This window comes from Theropithecus gelada, chromosome 1 (assembly GCF_003255815.1).
Source record: "Theropithecus gelada isolate Dixy chromosome 1, Tgel_1.0, whole genome shotgun sequence".
In the NCBI taxonomy this organism is placed as follows: Eukaryota; Metazoa; Chordata; class Mammalia; order Primates; family Cercopithecidae; genus Theropithecus; species Theropithecus gelada.
Window position 1 is genome coordinate 197046624 of NC_037668.1, and position 25144 is coordinate 197071767.

Sequence of the window (25144 nt, forward strand, 5' to 3'; positions counted from 1 at the left end):
GGTACTTGATGAACATCCTCTTCCTTACTCATATCCCCTAAGGAAAGAAATGGGTTGAACACATCATTGCCCTAATTTCACAAAGGTAGAGAAAGTGGCAAAAGGAAAGTGACTTTTTCAAGGTTACCCAAGGTTCCACTGTGTTAGTGGTTTAGAAGGAAACAGAGGTCTGGCTTCCAGCCAGCCTGGAAATCTGTGCTCTCCAATTCATCATTGTATTCAAACTTTTAATTAAGAAAAATTTCCAACCTATAGAAAAGTAGATAGAATGGTGATATTCATCTCCTGAAACTTACAATATGAACAAATTGCTATTCATCTATGTCTTTTTTTTAAAACTGAAGTATCTTAGTAAGTTGCACGCAACCTGTCATTTACCCTTATTATACTTAAAAAATTAATAATTATCTAATATCATCTCATCTATAATCCATAATCAAATATCTGCCAGCAGTAACATGAATGTTACTTTCTCATTTTACAGATGTGACCATTTTGACATAACCAAGTAAACTAACAGGCTTGAAGACACACCGATCATGAAAAATGAATCTAAGAACCCAGGTGCAATCTTCTGATTTCTAGGTCCCAACCCTTCTCATGTTTAAGCAGAGTTCCATAAAAAATACTTTACTAGAGAAAAAAAAAAAAAAAAAAACGGAAAAGCCACAGACCTCTGTAACATTTAAGCAGGGGTGTCCTCTTAGTAAAATGTAAAATGCATATGTGAAATCTGTCTCCAACAAGCCCTTATGTTATTTTTAGTGGCCCTTCTCATTCCCTGTGGCGTTTTGTTTTGCCCTCCCTCAACCCATTTCCATTGCCCCCATCCAGACTTTGGCCAACACCACTCTCTGATATGCTGGGCTGCCTGAGTGCCCACCATGTCTACCTAGCCCATGTGTCTCTCTGTCCCCATTCACAGGGGTAACACCATCTTGCAGAGAGCAAACACTCTAAGAAGGCCTGATGGACTCATCTGCCCGAGAGTGGTCATTATGACTGGCACCATAACCCATTCTGAATGTTCATGGAGTAATATAGAGATAATAGTAGTTTGCCTCATGGAATCTTAAGAAATAACACTGACATCATTATTCTTGCAGCATTATGAGTATTGGCAAGGTGTCCCTGCATAGGTTAAAGGTATGCTTTCAACTTACATAATCACTCCCCACCCACCCAGAAGAAATTTTCTCTTCCATTTAAATTTTTTACAATCCTCTCTCAATTTCAACCCCTCCTCTCATGACAACTATTACACACATAATCAAGTGCACTCAGCTGCCGCTAATGCTTCACTTCTAGTACAGAAATGTTTACGTTTTCTTCCTCGGGGTTCTTGGCATCTTTTGACAGTACCTGCCAATGACTACTGAATATTTTTCAGATGGATGTGGGTATGCTCCAAATCATGACATCAAAGGTATTTCTTGGATCTACTGAATGATTTAGCCTAAGTGAATCAGACAAATATGGAAATTATATAAATCTTATGTGTCATCCAGGGGAAAGAATGTGAAACATTTTAAGGCAAAAACAAGTTCTGGTTATTATCAGGCAACCCTGGAAATGTGAGATGACAAAACAATGTCATGTTGCCCAACTCTGGAGAACAAGGAAGGAGAAAAATTAATCAGACCAGATCTCACTTCTCATTCCAGACTCAAGCTGCTTAAACAGGAATCCAAATTAGTGCACCCCCAGCTCCAAATAAAGCACTTTACACAAAAATAATTTAAAACTCTGTATATGACACCTTCCTTCCAGGGTTTACACATCAACATAAGAGCATTAGAGAAAATTCCCAGATGCTACAATTCCAGACTTAAAAAATAGTCCAAAAGGCCTGTCTTTACATCCCTGAAACCATACCACAGTTATATTAGTGACAGTTCTTAATTGGGAACAACAGAATCCACTGTATCCACTCCATATAGTTTAGAGGAAAAATGGTGGTGGGGAGGTTTTTAAAAGATACTTTTGCCCTCAGAATTATTGAACTAGCTGGAAAAACAGATTAGAACTGAAGCTTTCAGGAATAATGCCCAAAATCACACAGAATTAATTCAATGGGGAAACAACATGTAAATCCCTGGAACTTGACTATTCTGTAGCCATTCCTCCCACCAGTACCAATTCCATTTTGATCTTGTGACTAGGGTAAAAGTTGGATGTCTTTACAGATCCAGAGTCAGTTACTATCTCATATTGCTCATATTTGAATTAAAGTTTCATGTTTATATCTGATTGGCAGAGCCTAGCCCTATGCTAAGCTCTTTGAAACATTAACTCATTTAAGCCTAAAAACAACCCTAAAAGTGTGGTACTATGAGTATCCCTTTTTATAGCTGAGGGAACTGAGGCACATACAATTATGTAACTAGTTTAAGATCACATAGACAATCAGTGGCAAAGTTGACATTTGAATTAAGATGGTCTGGCTTCCAAAGATCAAGATTTCTTAACACTTCTTTTTGTTCTGTTTTGTTGAAAATATTATATGCATATGTTTGCATCCTAGCTGCAAGGAGGTGAGACATTGGTTCACTTACTCAAATCTAAAAATGTTATTCAAAGATAATGGGTAAGCACAAATATGACAGATGTCTAACACAAATTTATAAAGTAAGTAAGGCCATTTCTTCACATTTTTGTATCCCTTTAAAATTGTTGAATGTAGGTACATCTCTATGTATATTTACTATCCACAGTGGTGGTCTCTGAAGACAGCTCCACATCGCTCCACCCACAGCCCTCCCTGCACATATGTTGCTCCTCCCATAAAAAGGAGGAGGCTTATTTCTCCACCCCTCTTGAATCTCGGCTGACCTTGTGACCTTTGAAATTCTTTAGGACATTCAGTGAAATGCAGCAGAATGAAGCTATGCCTGGCCTTTAAGAGGCTGACAGCTTCTACTTTTGCACTTGGGAAACTACTTGCCATGTAAGAAATCCATCTACCCTCAGCCTGCCATGCAGTAGGGAAAGCCAAGCTAGCCACATGGAGAGACCACATGGAGAAGAATACTGTCACAGATGGAGAGAATTAAATCCCTACACATGTGTTCCCCATAGAACCATCCCAGCCAGCTCCTCATCCTTCAGACCGTCCTGGCCAAGGCTCCAGACATCCTTACACTGCTTTGTCCAAATGCATAACCCACACAGTAATGAGCAAACAAAATGGTAGGTGTCTTAAAATGCCAAATTCCAGGGTGGTTACACAGCAACAGGTGACTTAGACACAAATTAGCACTATATTCTCACCTAATTAATAATAAAACATTTGCATCTCGTTAAATTTCCTTTTATAGCAATAGTGAGCAAACTTTTTCTTAAAGGGCTATATAGCGTTTTAAGTTTTGCAGGCTACAAAGCAAAATTGAGGCTATTATGTAAGCTCTTAGATAACCTTTTAAAACATCAAATCATTGCTAGCTCAAGGGCCATAAAAAAATCAGGCAGCTCACCAGATTTGGCCCATGAGCCACAGTTGGCTGACTTCTGCTCTGCAGCCTCGCTTTTGGTGTTTGCTATGTACCTCCTGATACGAACTCCCCGTACCTCACTTAATCAAGACCCTATTCTTGAGCATTTCATTTATTTGTAGTTTTTTTCACTATCTCAAAAACTGTCACATTAAACCTTGTGGTTATTTCCTTAAGGGATGGTTTAAAGAAAACTGTATTTCACATTGCTATTTGAGTGTGAGCAAAATGAGTCCTTCCTCCTCAGTCAGGGATAATCTTTTTCTCCTTCAGCTTCCTTAGAACTCCATAGTTCAGAGTCAGACTGTCACTAAATTCCAACTCATTGGTTCCCTTAAAGAGATTAGCAATCCCAGGCCCCAAGGAGAGCTCAAGCACCCCCTTCTCACTTCCTCCCTTTCCCTCTCAGCAAGAGGTGGCCAACACGAAGCTTTGGCTCCAAGTTTGACAAACTTCCAGCTAGGAGATGTCCTACCCTTCTGCAGCTGAGCCAGCCTCTGGCTTCCCCCAGCTCCCTCTCCTGGCACTTGATTCTTCCCTTTCAGTTCTCAGCCTGCAACAGGCCCCACAGAGGAGCACAGCAAGACAGAAGACAAGATGAGCCCTGTTGATGTGGATGGAGTCCAGACAAGGTCTGTGTAAGCCTGCATGTTCTCATCCTATAACCTGACTATTTAGTGGAAATCTATTGCTAATGACACTGTCCTTCAGATATTTTTAAACTGTGATAACTGCACTTACATGGAGTACGTGAAAAACAGAAGTTTGGCAGCATTGCTGCTGCCCCACAGGCTCCTCTCCATCTCCTCTTCCCAAATGCCCCCATTTCCTCCTTGCCCAGCCAGATCCTATGCATTTCTCAAGACACAGTTCTCATATCTTGCCTTTAAAACGCCCAGCCTCACCTTTCCTCATTCATTCAGCTCCTTGGTCCAGCAGGTTTTAGAGTTTGTACACCACTTTCTCTTCACCTTGTTGTATTCTGGCTTGTCATATCCACTATTGTTCCACAGATGTCAGCATTGTCAGTGCAGCTAGATTCCCTTCTCAATGAGACCATGAAATGTGATTTTACATCTATGGCCCTTAAAGCAACTACTGGCAGTGCTGGGCACACAGCAAGGAGCTCATTAATTATGTTGATTGATCAGAGGTCATTTTGGGATTCAACTTAAGAAAATTCCAAACTACCCACTCAGAAGTGTCCAGTCCATATTGAGAATTTTGCAACTAGTGGTTTCTTCATTTGTTTCTTCTTCAACTTTTATTTTGAGTTCAGGGATACATGTGCAGGATGTGCAGGTTTGTTACATAGGTAAACATGTGCCATGTCCCATCACCTAGGTATTAAGCCCAGCATCCATTAGCTATTCTTCCTGATGCTCTCTCTGCCCCCACTCTCCCCGACAGGCCCCAGAGTGTGTAGTTCCCACCCATGTGTCCATGTGTTCTCACTATTCAGCTCCCACTTATAAGTGAGAACATGCAGTGTTTGGATTTCTGTTCCTGCATTAGTTTGCTGAGGATAATGGCTTCCAACTCCATCCATGTCCCTGCAAAGGACATGATTTCATTCTTTTTATGACTGCGTAGTATTCCTTGGTGTATATGTACCACATTTTCTTCATTCAGTGTATCATTGATGGGCATTTGGGTTGATTCCATGTCTTTGCTATTGTGAATAGTGCTGCAATGAACATACACGTGCACGAATCTTTATAACAGAATGATTTATATTCCTTTGGGTATATACCCACTAATGGGACTCCTGGGTCAAATAGTATTTCTGCCTTCCACTGTCTTCCACAATGGTTGACTTAATTTATACTCCCACCAACAGTGTAAACGTGTTCCTTTTTCTCCACAACCTCACCAGCATCTGTTGTTTTTTGACATTTTATTAACAGCCATTTTGACTGGGGTGAGATGGTATCTTATTGAGGTTTTCATTTGCATTTCTCTAATGAACAGTGATATTGAGCTTTTTCTCATATGTTTCTTGGATGCATGTATGTCTTCTTTTGATAAGTGTCTGCTCATGTCTTTTGTCCACTTTCTAATGGGATTGTTTGTTTTTCTCTCGTAAATTTGCTTAAGTTCCTTATAGACTCTGGATATTGACCTTTGTCAGATGGATAGATTGCAAAAATTTTCTCCCATTCTGTAAGGTTGTCTGTTCACTCTGTTGACAGTTTGTTTTGCTGTGCAGAAGCTCTTTGGTTTAATTAGATCCCATTTGTCAATTTTTGCTTTTGTTGCAATTGCTTTTGACATCTTCATCATGAAGTCTTTGCCCATGCCTATGTCCTGAATAGTATTATAGCCTGGATTTTCTTCTAAGGTTTTTATAGTTTGGTGCTTTATATTTAAGTTTTTAATCCATCTTGAGTTAATTTTTGTATGTGGTGTAAGAACGGGTCTAGTTTCAATTTTCTGCATATGACTAGCCAGTTCTCCTAGCACAATTTATTAAATAAGGAATCCTTTCCCCATCACTTGTTTTTGTCAGGTTTGTCAAACATCAAATGGTTGTAGGTATGTGGTGTTATTTCTGAGTTCTCTATTCTGTTCCATTGGTTTGTATGCCTGTTCTTGTACAAGTACCATGCTTTTTGATTACTGTAGCCTGATAGTATAGCTTGAAGTTGGGTAGTGTGATGCCTCCAGCTTTGTTCTTTTTGCATAGGATGTTCTTGGCTATTCAGGCTTTTTTTTGGTTCCATATGAATTTCAAAATAGTTTGTTCTATGTTCTAATGCTGTGAAGAATGTCAATGGTAGTTTAATGGGAAGTTTAGCATTGAATCTATACATTACTTTGGGCAGTGTGGCTATTTTCACAATATTGATTCTTCCTATCAATGAGCATGGAATGTTTTTCTGTTTATTTGTGTCCTCTCTCATTTCTTGGAGCAGTGGTTTGTAGTTCTTGAGGAGGTCCTTCACTACCCTTGTTAGCTGTATTCCTAGGTACTTTATTCTTTTTGTAGCAATTGTGAATGCGAGTTCATTCATGATTTGACTATCTGCTTGCCTGTTGTTGGTGTGTTTTTTTGTTTTTAGAGACAGAGTCTCATTAAGTTGCCCAGGCCAGCCTCCAACTCCTGGGCTCAAGTGCCTCAGCCTTTCAAGGAGCTGAGACTACAGGCATTGCCACCACACCCAGCTTGGACACTGGTTTTTGCTAGCCCTGGAGTCAAATGGAAGAGCCAGTGAAATAGGAAAAGATTAGGAAGCAAAAGACCTGAAATCTAATCTGGTTCTCTCACTTAAGACATGTGAATTTGAGCCTCATCTGTAAAGATGGGAATATATAATACCTTATAATTCTATAAAGCTTTTTATAGGACTCAAATAAAAGCAGCATGCTTTGTATATATTACTTACTTAACTTGCAACCACATCTGAAAGGTGAGCACTATTGTCCCCATTTTACAGATAAAATGATAGAAACCTCAAAGTGAAGAAACCTATCAAATGTCATAAACTTAGCAAGTAAGAATTTAACTCAAGTCTCTCTGATGAAAAGAAGGAAAAAAAAGATAGAGACTGAGAAAAATAAATGTTTTACCTTCTCAACAGTCGATAATTTTAGTGTCTGTCCTAAATAAGCTCATTTATATCATCTTCATTTTTGAGAGAGGGAAAAAAAACTAAAAAGAAAATAAACAGAGTACAAAAATGACATAAAGGAGTGAGGAAATAGATGGGGATGCCAAGAGTTAGGAAATTCGTTCAGTCTAGCAAACTTTACTAAATACTTCCTCTAGGCCAGGAACTGAGAATTATGCAGGGCAAACATTATAGGAAAATGGTCTCTGCCTATGAAGGTGGCAGAAGCGATTCACATACAGAGGCTTGTGGGGAGAGGGGAAAAAGCTGAGAGAAGACAGGAGACAGTCTTGCACCCAGTCTAGGAGGAGATGAGAGAAAATGAGGTTGCAAATATAAGTAAGGCTACATCTTGGAGGTCTCACTATGTCAAACTCAGTAGACAACAGAGTGCTTCAAACAGAGGAACTATGTATTCAGATATAAATGTAAAAGTATTTGCTTATTCATTCATATATTCATTCATTTATTTAGAATACCTGCACATGGTGGGGAGGACTTCTTCACAAATTGACTAGAAAACATATTTGGATGTACAGACTCTAATCACTTCCCATACCCTCACCACCACTCTGGTTCTTGCCAACACTGTCTCTCTCCTGGGCTACTGCAATTGATGCAGGGCAGGTTCTTTGCTCATCCAGGAAGGAATTCAAGAGCAAGCCTGTGGTAGAAGAAAACAGCTTTACTTGGGCAGCCAGGCAGTGTTACAGCTTCGAGACGGCTCCTGCAGAGCAGGGATATCCCATAAAAAGTGTGTGAGAGTAGCAGCTCAAGGGCAGGTCTGCATCTGCATTTATACCCACTTTTAATGATATGCTAATTAATGGGTGAGTTATCCAGAATTAGCTAGAAAATGGGTGGTAACTTCCAGGTGTTGCCATGGCAAGGGGTGGTAACTGCTGGAGTGTTGCCATGGTAATGGTAAATTGTCATGGCGCTAGTGGGCATGTTTTATGGAGAGGTGCTTTCGGTGCCTCCTCCTTGTTTCAGTCAGTCTTCAATCTGGTCTGGAGTCAAGTCCCTGCCTCCTACCTTACAATCATCTCCTATCTGTCCTTGCCCCTCATAATCTAGTTGCAAAATAATAGCCTTTCAAAAATGTAAGTCAAAGCATGACAGTCCTTGGCTCAAAACTCTCCAGTGGACCCACTCAGAGTCAAAGTCAACATCTGACAGTAGTCTTCAAGGTTCCACACAATCTGCCAGCCCATCCCTATCCCTTCACCTATCTATCTGATTTCCTTTCCTACTACTCACACCCTGGCTCATTCTGATCCCCCCATAATAACCTCCTTGTTCTTCCTCAACTACAAACTTCCTCTCACTGCAAGCATGATCCTGCCTGGGATGTTTGTACATTCTCTTAGCAGTGCCTGGATCCCTCTTCTCTCACATGCATCTGCACATTTACTACCTCACCTCCTTCAGGTCTTCCCTCAAATGTCACCTTCCCAGAGCGCCTTCCCTTACCACCCTATTTAAGATTGCAGGCCGGGCACAGTGGCTCACACCTGTAATCCCAGCACTTTGGGAGGCCGAGACGGACGGATCATGAGGTCAAGAGATCGAGACCATCCCGGCTAACACGGTGAAACCCCGTCTCTACTAAAAATATTTAAAAAAAAATTAGCCGGGTGTGGTGGCGGGTGCCTGTAGTCCCAGCTACTCGGGAGGCTGAGGCAGGAGGATGGCATGAACCCAGGAGGCGGAGCTTGCAGTGAGCCAAGATCAAGCCACTGCACTCCAGCCTGGGCGACAGAGCGAGACTCCGTCTCAAAAAAAAAAAAAAAAAGATTGCAACACACCACCCCGTTTCCTTGAACTCCCCCCACTGCTTCTCTGCTTTGTTTTGGCCACTTCGTTTATTGCTGTCTGATATTTTTTATTGTTTTTGGTGTTCCCCCATTGCTGCTCTAAGGGTGAATATAAGAGCATGGATCTTTTATCTGTTTTGTTCATTGTATCCATAATGCTTAGAATGTCCTTGGCACACATTAAGTGTTGAAATATTTATGGAATAAATGAAGGGGAAAGACGGCTAATGCCCCCCTTCAAATCCACTTTTTCCTTCTTTCTGGGCACTTGGTCACTTATCTAGCAACTACATTTCCAACCTCCCTTGCAGATAGATGTAGCTGACTAATGGAGTATAAGGAGAAGTTATGTGGACCTTGAAACCAAATCAGCAGCAGCATAAAACAGACCAGGAAAACCATGCAGGCCCCGGGGAGCACATGTTCTCACACTCCACTTCAAATGTGACCAAGGGGGATAAATAGGCAAAGAAGAACCTCCTTTCTCGCTCTGTCGCCCAGGCTGAAGTGCTATAGCAGAATGTTGGCTCACAGCAACTTTTGCTTTCTGGATTCAAGCAATTATCATGCTTGAACCTCCCAAGTACCTCTGAAGTAGCTGGAATTACAGGCGCCTGTCGCCACACCTGGCTAATTTTTCTATTTTTAATAGAGACGGGGTTACACCATGTTGATCAGGCTGGTCTCAAATTCCCAACCTCAAGTGATCCACCTGCCTCAGCCTCCCAAAGTGCTGGGATTACAGGCATGAGCCATTGCACCCATCGACTATGGATTTACTTATCCATATTTATCCCCACCAATTTGAAATGCCATCTCTTTATGAATAATGTCCATGTATTTCTGGGTTTATTTCTAGACTTTCTTTGTTGTTCCATTGGTTTGTTTTTGTTTTCATGTTTTATTATCTGCTATGGCTAAGTGCCCCCATACCCTTCTGTACTAGTCTATTCTCGCACTGCTATAAAGAACTACCTGAAACTGGCTAATCTATGAAGAAAAGAGGTTTAATTGACTCGCAGTTCCACAGGCTGTGCAGGAAGCATGGCTGAGAAGCCCCAAGAAACTTACAATCATGGCAGAAGGGGAAGGGGAAGTAAGCACATATTAGTATGATGGAGCAGGGACCTGTGGGGGTAAGGGCCACATGCTTTTAAACCATCAGATCTCATTAGAACTCACTCACTATCACAAGAACTGCAAGGGGGAAATCTGCCTCCATGATCCAATCACTTCCTACCAGGTCACGCCCCCAACATTAAAAATTGCAATTCAACATGAGATTTGGGTGAGGACACAAAGCCAGCCCATATAATTTCACCCCTGGTTCCTCCAAAATCTCATATCCTTCTCACTTTTCAAAACACAATCATGCTTTTCCAACAGTCCCTCAAAGTCTTAACTCATTTCAGCATTAACTCAAAAGTCCAAGTCCAAAGTCTCATCTGAGACAAGGCAAGTCCCTTCCATCTATGAGCCTATAGAATTAAAATTAAGTTAGTTACTTCCAAGATAAAATGGTGGTAGAGACATTGGGTAAATGTTTCCATTCCAAAAGGGAGAAATTTGCCAAAACAAAGGGGCTACAGGCCCCAGGCAAGTTCAGAATCCAGCAGGGTAGTTATTAAATCTCCAAGCTCTGAAATAGACTCCTTTGACTTAATGTCTCACATCCAGAGCTTGCTGATGCAAAGGGTGGGCTCCCACAGCCTTAAGCAGCTCTTCCCCTGTGGCTCTACAGGTTATAGTGGATCTGCATGTGGAGGACAGTGGCCCTCTCCTCACAGCTCCACCAGGTGGTGCCCCAGTGGGGACTCTGCAGGCTCCAACCCTACAGTTTTCCTCTGCACTGCCCTAGTAGAAGTTCTCCATGAGGGCTCTGCCCTTCCAGCAGACTTCTGCCCAGACACCCAGGAGTTTCCACACATCCTCTGAAATCTAGTCAGGGGTTCCCAAGCCTTAACTCTTGCCTTCTGTACACCTGCAGGCCCAATACCATGTGGAAGTCAGTGAGGCTTAGGGATTGCACCCCTTGAAGCAAGGGCCCAAGCTGCACTTTGGCCCCTTTTAGCCACAGCTGGAGCTGGAGTGGCTGGGACATAGGGCACCATGCCCTTAGGCTACACAGAGCAGCCGGGCCCTGAGCCTGGTCCACAAAACCATTTCTCCCTCCTAGACCTCCAGGCCTATGATGAGAGGGCCTACTGCAAAGGTCTCTGAAATGCCCTGGAGAGATTTTCCCCATTGTCTTAGCTATTAACACTGGGCTCCTCTTTACTTATGCAAATGTCTGCAGCCAGCTTGAATTTATCTGTGGAAAATGGGTCTCTCTTTTCTATTGCATGATCAAGCTTCAAATTTCCCAAACTTTTATGCTCTGCTTTTCTTTTAAATGTAAGTTTCAATTTCGGATCATCTCTTTGTTCTTGCATATGAGCATATGCTTTTAGAAATAGCCAGATCACCTTCTGAGTGCTTTGCTGCCTAGACATTTCTTCTGCCAGATACTCTAAATCATCTCTCTTAAGTTCAAAGTTCCACAGATATCTAGAGCAGGGGCACAATGCCACCACTCTCTTTGCTAAAGCATAGCAAGAATGACCTTTACTCCAGTTCCCAATAAGTTCCTCATCTCCACCTGAGACCTCCTCAGCCTGGACTTCATTGCCCATATCACTATCAGCATTTTGGTCAAAACCATTCAACAAGTCTCTAGGAAATTCCCACTTTCCCTCATCTTCCTGTCTTCTTCTGAGCCCTCCAAACTGTTTCAACCTCTGCCCATTACTCAGTTCCAAAGTCACTTCCACATTTTCAGGTATCTTTATAGCAATGCCCCACTCCCAGTACCAATTTTCTGTATTAGTTCGTTCTCACACTGTCATAAAGAACCATCTTACGCTGGGTAATTTATGAAGAACAAAGGTTTAATTGACTCGCAGTTTTTCAGGTTATACAGGAAGCGTGGCTGGGAGGTCTCAGGAAACTTACAATTATGGCACAAGGTGAAAGGGAAGCAAGCACATGGTGGGGCAGGAGTAAGAGTGAAGGGGGAAGTGCTACACACTTTCAAATCATCATATCTCATGAGAACTCACTCACTGTCACAAGAACAAAGGGGAAATCTACCCTCATGATCCAATCACCTACCACCAGGCCCCTCTCTCAACAATGGGATTTACAATTCAACATTAGATTTGGGTGGGGAGACAGAGCCAAAACATATCACTTTCATTACTTTTTTTTCAAAAGATATCTAATGATTCTTGTAAGAGAGATGCATTTTAGAAGTATTACTTATGAAATATTATTCAGTCATAAAAAAGAAGGAAATCCTGACATTTGCAACAACATGGATGAACCTGAAGGACATTATGCGAAGTGAAATAAGCCTAACAAAGGAAGACAAATACTATGTGGTCTCACTTATGTTTGAAATCTAAAGAGGTTTAAGTTACAGAATCAAAGAGTAGAACAGTGGTTAACAGGGGTTGGGGTCTGTGACAGGAGGACAAAAATGGGGTGGTGTTTGTCAAAGGCTACAAAGTTTTAGTTATAAAATGAGCAAGTTCTGCAGATCTAAGGAACAGCATGAGTGGTGATGGATGTGTTAACTAATTTGATTGTGGTAATCATTACATAATGTATACCTATAACAAATCATCACATTATACACCCTGAATATATACAGTCTTTATTTGTCAATTAAACATTTTATCTTAAAAAAAGAAAAGAAACATTACTTAGGCAGCATTTGGAGGATGCATTGGAGGAAGACAAGATTACAGCTGCTACATTAATCCAAATAAGAAATAAGGATGGAAATGCCAGCTCCAAGAGTAAGAGATGATCCTCCCTCCCCAAACCTAGTTTCTGGCAATGCTCCCCTCCTCCCAGGCTTTGATATTGGCAGTTACTTTGTGTGAAGAGGCTGGGACAGATTCAAGAGATCTTCAGAGATGCAACCTAACTTGGTGACCTATTGGATGGTGGTGAAGAGTGAGAAAAGGATGATTCTCAAGTTCCCAGCCTTGGCAAGGGGATGAATGTTAGTATCTTTTCTGGCATCACATGAGAAGGGAAGCAGATTTGGGGAGTAAACATAATGAACTAAGTTTGAGGGTTTGTTGGTTATCTAGAATGGACTCTCCAGCAGGCAGTAAGATATATATATATACACACACATATACACACATATATATACACACACACACACACGCACACACACATATATATATGTAGGGTCCAAGTTCTGGAGAAAATTTAGGGCTTGAGAGTTGCACCTGTCGGTTCTCTCTGAAAATGGAGCATGATTTAAAGCTGTCATAAAAGATCTCTGGAGGAATGCCTCAAGCACTGTTACTGATTCATTGGGCTCTGGCTCATCAGTGGGATTTCCAACTAGTTCTAGTTTTGCTCTCCCTTAGTGGTTAGACCCTGGAACTCCATGAGACCAGAAGAAAAGGGAAAAACAATACTCCCAGAGAAAAAGAAGGCTAGAGCCATCTTCCTTATGGTGGGAAGGAAAACTCATTCATTGGAGATCACTCAGTGGTGAAATGGCATGCATAATTTACTCCAAAGCAGGACAAAATACAGAGTCTGAAGTCAATTATGTTTTGAAATTAATTGGAAAGCCTTAAGTCAGCCACGCAAGGCTTAAATTTTATTCTCATTGTGTCCCTATTGTTTTAAGCTTCCCAAGCCGGTCTTATATTTCTAATTGACTCAGTTCTATATGAGAGCTGCTTAGACCCTTGAAATGAGGCTTGGTTCTTGAGTCATTTCAGCTTGAATGAACTTGGGTTTTTTTGGGGGGGCGGGTGGCTAAAACACATGAAAATTTTATCAACATGCATGCTAAAGGAAATCATCATTTATTCCAAGGGGGAACAAATAGTGATTTAAATAATTTATTTCCCAAATATTCACATTTAGTGCTTTTACCTAACATTGCCTTTGCTCATATGTCCCCTTTGCTTCCTTTTTGAAGGAAGGGACATTATTCTATTTAAGTCTAGCACATTGCCTGGCACATGAAAGATATTCCACAAATGTTTGCTGAAATGGGCAAAAATATAGATAACAATTCTTATCATGGAGGAACTGGTAAATAAGGGGGTATCAGTGTTAGAAAAGACATTTTAACTATCGCACAAGTAGCAAGCAATAGGAATTCAATATTACTCTAAACTATGTTGACCATTATTATTAGGATGTGTGAATCAAAAATAGGTCAATTATTAGGGCTGTTGGCTCTGCCTGTTTTCTCTTCAGCTGAAGAGCTTTTATTAAATGACAGTCAGTACCAACAGTGGAAGGTATGCAGGATTAAGAGAAAGAAAGAAAGCTCTAGTCGCTTTGATTTACCTCTCGGAAGAAAAGTGCACTAGGGAAAGATATTGGATTGTCTGGTTAAAATGAAGTGCGGTGTTTGCTTGTGGGTATTCATTTGCTATGTTATCCTTGCCTTCTATTACAAATTTTAAAAATTACAAAGTACTTGCCTAACTAGGAAATATTTGTGCCACCACGTTTCTCAGATTAGAGACTGAGAATACTGAACTGAAGAAATAGCCCATATAAAATAATATGCAACATTTATTGACCATTTAGCAAATATGCCAGGCAATGTTCTAAGGACTTCACATGTATTAATTTATTTAAACCTCGCACCAACCCAGCGAGGTGGGTGCTGCTATTTCCCCCTACTTTGCAGATGAGGAAACTAAGGAACAGAGCAATTAAGTAGCTTGTCCAGGCAGTCTGTTCCAAAGCCTGCTCTGAACCATTATACAGCACTGCCTCTCCACAAGCAAGGTGCCAAGATAAGGTTCAGATGAGGCCCAGAGTGACTCATGCTCACCCCAGTTGTCACTGCAGATTAAGTCACAGCAAGGCCACTGCTTCCTCCTCACCCTTCCCAGCCAAAAGTAACATCTGGGGATTGGCTTCCTGCAGGATCTGCAGGCACTTTTGATGCTTGTCTGTCTTGGGATTCTGCAAGCCCCTAAGTCTCCTTTTGAATCAATTTGTATTATATGACTTATTACTATCTTGAAGAGGAAACTCCACAGTTTAATAACAAACTAGGAAAAAAAAAAAAAACTGGGACAGAAACGACTTCTTAAAACACTGGGTTTCCTGCCATTTAGTGTCCCAGAAAGTTTGTTCCAAGTCCCATCAATTGCAGGGCTTTCTCTTCTCAACAAAATGAGACTTTCTGGTGACAGCTTATTACAAAAGAGACTCTGCCTCCACCCAGCTTGAACGCTCACACTAATTATATAAGAGGAGGATTATACTTTGGGGCCAACTTGGTTTTACAGAGGGAAATGGAAATACTCTTTTCTCTAGTTTATTTGACTTGCCCAAGGCTAATCCAACATAAAGCAGGAACTAAAGGTCATGGTCATGAATCCGATTTTTATTCCGTATGTGTCACTATTGGAATTATTTGCTCTAACAAACAGCTTTCCATCTTCCCAGGAAAAAAAAAACATATAAAGTATTAATTTACTTATTACATATAAAATTATCTGTGTCTGTACTTGTAACCCCTCAACCATTCCATTGTAATAGGTTGCTCAATAATTAAGGTCAACCAGGTCATCTGTTACTCTATAGCCGCCAACATAGCCTCTCCCTGATCCCCCAGCTTGTACTTACAGCTCAAAGCATTGCTGATGGGCAGGTGTCCCTGTCAGTACACAGTCAAGTCAGCACTATTTTCTTCTTCCCATCCCTTCTCATAAATTTCTAGCTATACCTCATCTCTTCTTTCTCACTTCTGTTCCTGAGAGGATCAAAGTAAAATGATATCTTGAGAAATTCCTGACCTATAAACCTGAGAAGCTGAGGAGAGACCAGGCCTAAGCCCAGTGAGGAGCTGGGACCATATTATTTGGCACACATTCTACTGAAGTACTGAACAAAAAGTCTCATTTTGTTTATGGTAATGGACAATCCACAGTTCTACTTCAACCTCTAATTTTTATATTTATTCACAAAATATGTATTAAGCTTCTATTACTATATGACAGGTGTTGTGCCAGGTGCTAATGGTTTTTTTGTTTTGTTTTGTTTTGAATTGTTTTGTTTTGGTTTTTGGTGGTTAGAAGACTTGTTAGACATTTCCTTATCTCCTCTCCCAGCCCAGTTAACCCTCCTCTTTCTGCCAGAAAGATGCCATGATCTCTGTCCAGTCTGAAAGAAGATCTGTGATTAAATGTTTCTAAAGGTAGCTCTGCACTATGAGAATCTTGAACCTGAAATGGAACAGGAAATGTCTTGGCCAGGTTCATGGACACAATTCTAAGACATGACTCCGGTTCATGACTTAATTCAGTATGTCTGATATTTGTAGACTCTTCCTGCTTCAGAAAGATGATCTCTTGTGCTTCTCTTAACATTTTGATCCTTAGCCAGTAGGTAAGATCAGATTAATCTCCTTCATGCTTCTTTTCAGGACAAGCTGTTCTTTCAAATTTTGCCAAGACAGAGGATTGCATTCCAGACATTCTTTCCATGAATGGCATTCAGTTAGGAATATTGTTATGCTTCCATCATTTTTCACTTAATAAAGGCTTCAGCCAGTCTAAGTTACAAATAAGCCTGACTCCATTGAGTTACAAGAGTTATGCTTTCTGTAGCTGGTTTAAGAGAACTGGAATCTGAATCTTTGGCCTTCTCCAAGACTACAACATTGAGTTTGATGACCTTTGCAAAGGTTTCTGGGAAGAAGCTAGACCAAGAAGCATGGGTCTTTCGCCTGCCTGGAAAACTGTACAGCATGTACAGTTTACCCCCTGGACAGAGCTAGTCCCAAGAAAATTCCTAAAGCTGGAAAAGCTGGCTACTGAATACCTAATACTCAATTTCTCTTTTCTAAAATTCCTCCTGCTCTTAATAACTCCCCTATTGCCCAGATTTCTTTCGACTAAATTGTATTGCAACCATACAATGGAATACTGTGTAACCATTAAAAACCATATTGTGGAAAAATATTTAGCAGCATGCAAGTCATTCAGGTACTCCCCCAGGCCTCCAATTCTCAATCAGAGCATAAAATTTGTCAAATATTTTACTCTGGTCATTGTTTCCTGAGCATGTAAAACCACACCATTTCCTGCACCAAGTCAAGGTTTATGGTCTTAGTTCCAAGAACTAGTTTATAAGTAATAAACCAGACTATTTCCGGTTAGACTAGCAATAAGAAAATATATTAAAATTGTTCTTTTTATTGAGAAGCAGTGACATGGATGTTTATCCAACCTAACATTCTCAAAGATGCAAACTTCTCACTGGAATTTAAAAGACATCCTTTTTGAGTAACCATTAGTTAATACTATTGTTTTTTGAATAAGATATAAACCCTAGTCCATCATTTCATGGCTAGGGATTTTGAACATGTAACTTAATCTCTTTAAGGCTCAGTTACTGTATTGACAAAATGCAACTATAATAGTATTTATCTCATGTGGTTAGTTGAAAAAGTAAACAAAAGAGTATGTAAACAATTTATATAGTTCCTAGTAGTCAGTAGATTCTCAATAGATGTCAGCTATTATGCAAACTGCAGGACCTCAATTTTATCGTCCAGCCTGTATTTAAGAAGGGAGTTGAGAGAGTCTCATCCTCATGGATAAGAGCAGAGCACAGGATTCACCAGAGCTTCTAGTCTGTCTTATAAGGGAGTCAGGAATTAAAGACCAGCTTTGTGTGATTCTCTGTTTTGTTTTTGAACCAGTCTCTCTCCTCTATGAAAAGCAGTGAGAGAGGCTTCACTTCTCTATGAGACATAGTAGGGAACCAGGACCTTGCTCTGGAACCAGTCTTAGGGAACTGTTAAGTTTAAAGAGTACCAAGGGACAAAGCAAGAGATAATGGCCTAAAAGGAGAGAGAAGCCAGCTAAGACCATAGGGTCTTGGCAGTGGCAAAAGATAAGGGCAGTTTGGGAAGACAAAGATGGGCCTAAGAAATTGTCTTGGGAATGAGCAACAGGAGGCCTAGGTAGGATTCCTGTTATACCACAACTCTTTCCCATCAGGAAACCAAAACTACCCTTGGACTTAATAATTCCCCTGTCCATATGGCACCTTAGCCAAAAGGGTAAATTTAATTCCAGTAAATGAAAATATTTAGAGTCCTCACAGTGGGGAAAGCTGTCTGCAGGCACTGGTGCAGAAATGTCGATGAGTGAGAAACTCCAATATGTTTGTGTTGAGAGAAAGAGAGAGAGACACCCACAACCACTCTAAGTCAGAATGTGATCCCTGTGCTAGCAGAGGTACAAAGTACTGTGGGGCATGGGGGAGGTAGCTCCAGTGTACTTACCAAGAATTGTGAGCATGTGTAAGAGTGGGAGGTTGAGAGAGAGGGGCAAGAATCAACACGAGATTTACAACAAGAACATCTCTTTTCCGGGAATGCTGACATATCCTGGGCTTTCTGCCAGCTCCAACCACCACCTATTCAAAAACCAGAATGAAAAGCAATTCCCCTTCCTCAGATTCATGTTGAAGTGCTCTTCCTTCCCATTATAGTTTGCCTCCCTTTGCACTTTGCAAGAAATTTTAACCCTGGGCTCAAGTGAAAATGAGGATCATCTGATTTCAGCTTGTTAACAAGGAGTTTGGAGAGTCTGAATGGTGACAACCATCCACGGCCTGTTGATATACAGTGTGTGCCTTTCTGGTCTGAGATTTTGTACCCTCTGTGAGTGGACAGAGAATTAGTTTACTTCCTAACTGCTTTCAGGCTCACCCTTTCCATCAAAAACCCTACATTCCCACTCTTGAGGTCAGACTTCTTTGGGGCCACAAGGTAAAGGCAGTGGCCTTGTTTTCCTAGTTCCTCTTGGTGTGATGTTAGATGGTTAATTTGAGATCTTTCTAACTTTTTGAAGTAGGCATTTAGCACTATAAACTTTCTTATTAACACTGCTTTTGCTGCATCCCAGGGATTTTGGTATGTTGTGTCTCTGTTTTCATTTATTGAAAGAATTTTTTGATTTGTGCATTAATCTTGTTGTTTACCCAAAAGTCATTTAGGAGCAAGTTATTTAATTTTCATGTAATTATATGGTTTCACAGATCTTTTTGGTATTGATTTTTGTTTTTATTCCACTGTGGTCTGATATTATGGTTGGTATAATTTTGATTTTTTTTAATTTATTGATACTTGCTTTATGGCCAAGCAAGTGGTTGATCTTGGAGTATGTCCTGTGTCTGTGTGCAGGTGAGAAGAATGTGTATTCTGTGGGTGATGGATGAAGTATTCTATAGGTGTCTATTAGGTCCAATTGATCAAATGTCAAATTTAAGTCCAGAATTTCTTTGTTAGTTTTCTTCCCAGTGATCTTTTTAACACTGTCAGTGAGGTGTCGAAGTCCCCCACTATTATTGTGCAGCTGTCTAAGTCTTTTCATAGGTCTAGAAGTAGTTGTTTTATGAGTTTGGGTGCTCCAATGTTGGATGCGGATATATTTAGGATAGCTAAGTCTTCTTGTCGAATTGGAAACTTTATCATTATGTAATGCCCTTTTTTGTCCTTTTTTACTGTTATTAGTTTAAAGCCTGTTTTATCTGACATAAGAATAGCAACCCCTCCTTTTTTATTTTTCATTTGCATGATAGATCTCTCTCTGACCCTTTACTTTGAGCCTGTGGGTCATCATGTGAAAAGTCAAAAAACAACAGATGATGTCAAGGCTGTGAAGAGAAGGTGATGCTTATACACTGTTGGTAGGAATGTAAATTAGTTCAGCCATTGTAGAAAGCAGTTTGGAGATTTCTCAAATAACCATTCAACCCAGCAATTCCATTACTGGGTATACATCCAAAAGAAAATAGATAGGACAAAAGGACACATGTGTTTGTATGTTCATTGCAGCACTAAATGCACCATGTCTTTTGCAGCAACTTGGATGTGGCTGGAGGCCATTATCTTAAGCAAATTAACTCAGGAACAGAAAACCAAATACTACATGTTCTCACTTATATATGGGAGCTAAACACTGGACATAAAGATTACCACAATAGACAATGAAGAACACTAGAGAGGGGAGGAAAGAGGAATAAGGTTTGAAAAACTAACCACTAGGTTCTGGCTCACTTGCCTGAGTGACAGGATTAATCATACCTCAAACCTCAGCATCACACAATATACCTGATATGATATATGTGTGTGTGTGTGTATGTGTGTGTGTATATATATATATCCCCCCACCCAAATCTCACCTTGAGTTGTATTTTCCATAATCTCCACATGTCATGGGAGGGACCTGGTGGGAGGTAATTGAATCATGGGGTCAGTTACCTTCATGCTGTTATCATGATAGTGAATGAATTCTCATGAGATCTGATGGTTTTATAAGGGGCTTTCCCCCCTTTTGCTTGGCACTTGTCCTTGCTGCTGCCATGTGAAGAAGAACCTGTTTGCTTTCCCTTCCGCCATGATTGTAAGTTTCCTGAGGTCTTCCCAACCGTGCTGAACTGTGAGTTAATTCAACCTCTTTCATTTATAAATTAGCCAGTCTCAAGTATGTCTTTATTATCAGCATAAGAATGGACTAATACAATGCCCATATAACAAATCTGCACATGGAACCCCTGAATGTAAAATTAAAGTTTAAACTATTTTAAAAAAAAGACACTGGCTCATTATGACCAAATTGTGCAACTGTTCTGAGAATGGAGTCTCAGGAAGGCGCTGCAGATTCTAACTGCAACTCTCACACTGGACACCAGAGAAGATTGTCTTAGTGAAATGGGAAATGAACCAGTTTTCAGGAAATGGGGAAGAAAGTAAATGAGTGGTAGGTTATACATGGCAGGATTCACTCACTCATTTAACATTTAGCAAATATCACTAGAGTGTCCAGTACATGCAGGCAACAAGAAAAAGGCACAGTCCCTCCACCCAACAAGACTATGGTCTACTGAGAGGGAAAGGCAACCAAAAGATAATTAATATACTACAGTGTGATCATTGCTACAGTGGGAGAAAGTCAAGATGGAATAACGTAATACAGGAGAAGGAAATAACTGTAAGTTGTGGGGTTGAAATAAGGCTCCTGGAAAGAAAGCAGAGGCAGGCTTGAGAAGCACATGGCATGCATGGGGGGTCCCCAGGCTGGATGGCAGAGGAGGGAGTGGAGGGGTGCAAATCAGTACCCGCGGCAGCCAGGGCTTAGTTGACACACTACCAAGAGCACCCCATCTCTCATTCTTTCCTTCTTTATCCCCTCCCCTTTCTTTTGATGGATCTTCTCCCATCAGATTTGTACACCAAAGAAATAAGCACTATAGACCACAATAAAAATGGATCCAAGTGGCTTTTTAAAAAGGCAACCTCACTTAATTAAGATATTCAGTCTCCATAACCCTGAAGAAATTCACTGGAACTGCCAGTTTTCCCAGCAGCTCAGCACCCAAGAGGCATACCAGATATGCAGTTACACTTATGCTGCCTTCCCTCTGTTTCACTCTTTCTCCTCTCTTATCCTTGACCCTGAGAGAGAAGAGGAAGAAAACTGAGTAGAAAGATGTAAAGGATGTGGGGATGAAAATACAAGAAAAAAGAATGGTAAGGCATGAGAAATGCTGGACTACCTCCTGCATATGGGCTATCTAAAGTGTTCCTCGGGAGACTGGGAAACCTTTCTGTTCTTTTTTTTTTTTTCATTGTTTTTGTTTGTTTGTTTGTTTGTTTTGCTTTGTTTTTGACAGAGTCTCACTCTATTGTCAGTAGTTGGAGTTCAGTGGCACAATCTCGGCTCACTGAAACCTCCGCCTCCCAGGTTCAAGTGGTTCCCCTGCCTCAGCCTCCCAAGTAGCTGGACCTACAGACACACGCCACCATGCTCGGCTACTTTTTTGTATTTTAGAGACAGGGTTCACCATGTTGGCAAAGATGGTCTTGATCTCCTCATGAGCTGCCCACCTCGGCCTCCCAAAGTGCTGGGATTGCAGACATGAGCCACCATGACTGGCCAAGAGATCTTTTTTTAACAAGGATTTTCTCCCAATCCTCCTGGTTAGGAGGATGGAAAAGGAAGGTAAAGGCAAGACACTTGGCCCAGAAACACAGCAAAGGTGGTCTGGTGAGAAGGTGGCAGAAGCCATCTCTCTACTGTACTCCCTCTCCCCTGGGTCCCTCTTTCTCCTCCCCTGTCCTTGGGCAGTTGTCTCAGAGACCTGAAATTCTCTGCACACTTTCCCCCTTTCTCTGACTCTTTTCTATTTTCTACCAAGTGTGATGCCTACAACAGGCCTGAGTGGCTCCCCTGCTGCTCTTACACAGGTGAACCTCCTCATGAACTCCCAGGGGGACATATGTGGAGTACTGGACATAATCCATTTCTCAGAGACAGCAGGATCCAAGCTGTCCATTAGCAACAGCAGCATTGTGTGAGATAAAGCAATGAATGAAGACGCATATGGTGTCCTTCCTCTTGACAATATCAATGACAACACACCAATCTTCTTCTATGGAGCCTTCCCCAACCACCTTCCACCTCCTTCTGATTCTGATTTTTCTTTGTGCTGTTAGTCAGCATTTCACAGATATGTTTGCAAGATCATCTGTTTTTAATAATGATAATGTCTAATAGTAATCAAACATTTACATCTAGTATTTCTTTATCACAAAATCACTTTGCAAGGTACAGATTATTATTTCTACTTTACAGATTATAAAATACAGGCTGAAGTTTGTCCAACTGCAAAGCCCTCACTCTTTCTGCTGCTCCAAAATGTCTTATTTCCCCAACTGTAAGCACACAGAGGATAGAAATTGTGGCTCCTACCGTGTTCTAACCCAATGCAAAGAAGTTAAGAACCTTGACAAAAGTTAGACAAATTGCTACCTAGAATAACCAGTTTAGAGAGGAACATAAACGACCTGATGGAGCTGAAAAACACAGCACAAGTGAACCATACACAAGTATCAACAGCCGAATCAACCAAGCAGAAGAACGGATATCAGAGTTTGAAGACCACCTTACTGAAATAAGACATGCAGACAAGAATGGCAAAAAAAAAGAATGAAAAGAATGAAGAATGAAATGTGAACAAGGCATTTCCAAGAAATATGGGACTTCATAAAAAGACCAAACCTATGATTGATTAGAGTACCAGAAGGAGATGAGGTAAATGGAAACAAGCTGGAAAACACACTTCAGGATATTTTCCAGAATAACTTCCCCAACCTAGCAAGACAGGCCAACATGCAAATTCAGGAAATACACATAACACCATTAAGATACTCCACGAGAAGATCAACCCCAAGAAACATAATTATCAGATTCTCCAAGGTGGAAATGAAGGAAAAACTGTTAAGGGCAGTCAGAGAGAAAGGCCAGGTCACCTGCAAAGGGAAGCCCATCAGACTAACAGTGGACCTCTAAGCAGAAACCCTACAAGTCAGAAGAGATTGAGGGCCAATATTCAACATTCTTAAAAAAAAAAAAAAAAAAGTATTTTCAACCCAGAATTTTATATCCAGCCAAACTAAGCTTCATAAGCGAAGGAGAAATAAAATACAAGTAAGTGCTGAAGAATTTCGTTACCACCAGCCCTGCCCTGCAAGAGTTCCTGAAAGAAGCACTAAATATGGAGAGGAAAAACCAGTACCAGCCACTGCAAAAACACACCAAAATATAAAGACCAATGACACTACAAAGAAACTGAATCAACTAGTGTGCAAAATAATCAAATAGTATCATGATGACAGGATCAAATTTACACATTACAATATTAACCTTAAAGTAAATGGGCTAAATGCCTCAATTAAAAGACATAGACTTACAAATTGGATAAGAAGTCAAGACCCATCAGTGTGCTGTATTCAGGAGACCCATCTTACATGCAAAGACACACACAGGTTCAAAATAAAGGGATGGAGGAAAATTTACCAAGCAAATGGAGAGCAAAAAAAAGCAGGGGTTTGTAATCTTAGTCTCCATCAAAACAGACTTTAAACCAACAAAGATCAAAAAAGATAAAGAAGGACATTACACAATAGTAAAGTGAACAATTCAACAAGAAAAGCTAACTATTCTGAAAACATATGCACCCAATATAGGAGTACCCAGATTCATAAAACAATTTCTTAGAGACCTACAAAGAGGCTTGGACTCCCACACAATAATAGTGGGAGACTTTAACACCCCACTGTCAGTATTAGACAGATCCATGAGACAGAAAATTAAAAAGGATATTCAAGACTTGAACTTAGCTCTGGATTAAGTGGACCTAATAGAAATCTACAGAACTCTCTACCCCAAATCAACAGAATATAAATTTTTCTCAGTGCTACATGGCACTTATTCTAAAATCAACCAAATAATTGGAAGTAAAACACTCCTCAGCAAATGTAAAAGAACTGAAATCACAAGTCTCTCAGACCACAGCGCAATAGAGTTAGAATTGAGGATTAAGAAACTCACTTAAAACCACAGAATTTCATGAAAATTGAACAACCTGCTCCTGAATGACTCCTGGGTAAATAATGAAATCAAGGCAGAAATCAAGAAGTTCTTTGAAACCAATGAGAACAAAGAGACAACGTACCAGAATCTCTGGGACACAGCTAAAGCAGTGCTTAGAGGGAAATTTATAGCACTAAATGCCCACATCAGAAAGCTAGAAAGATCTCAAATTCACACCCTAACATCACAATTAAAAGAGCTAGAGAGGCAAGAGCAAACTAATCCAAAAGCTAGCAGAAAACAAGAAATAGCTAAGATCAGAGAAGAATTGAAGGAGATAGAGACATGAAAAACCCTCAAAAAAAAAAATCAACAAATCCAGGAGCTGTGTTTTTTTTTTTTTTTTTTTTGGAAAAATTAACAAAATAGACCTCTAGCTAGACTGATAAGAAGAGAGAGATGAGTCAAATAGACACGATTACAAATGATACAGGGGATATCACCACTGACCTCAAAGAAATATGAACTACCATCAGAGAATACTATAAAAATCTCTATGCAAATAAATTAGAAAATCTAGAAGAAATGGATAAATTCCTGGATGCATACACCCTACCTAAACTAAACCAGGAAGAAGTTGAATCTATGAATAGACTAATAACAAGCTCTGAAATTGAGGCAGAGCTTCACGCACTGGGCTTTTTTGGTTGGTCCTGGGCTACCAACCAAAAAAGCCCAGGACCAGATGGATTCACAGCTGAATTCTATCAGAAATACAAAGAAGAGCTGGT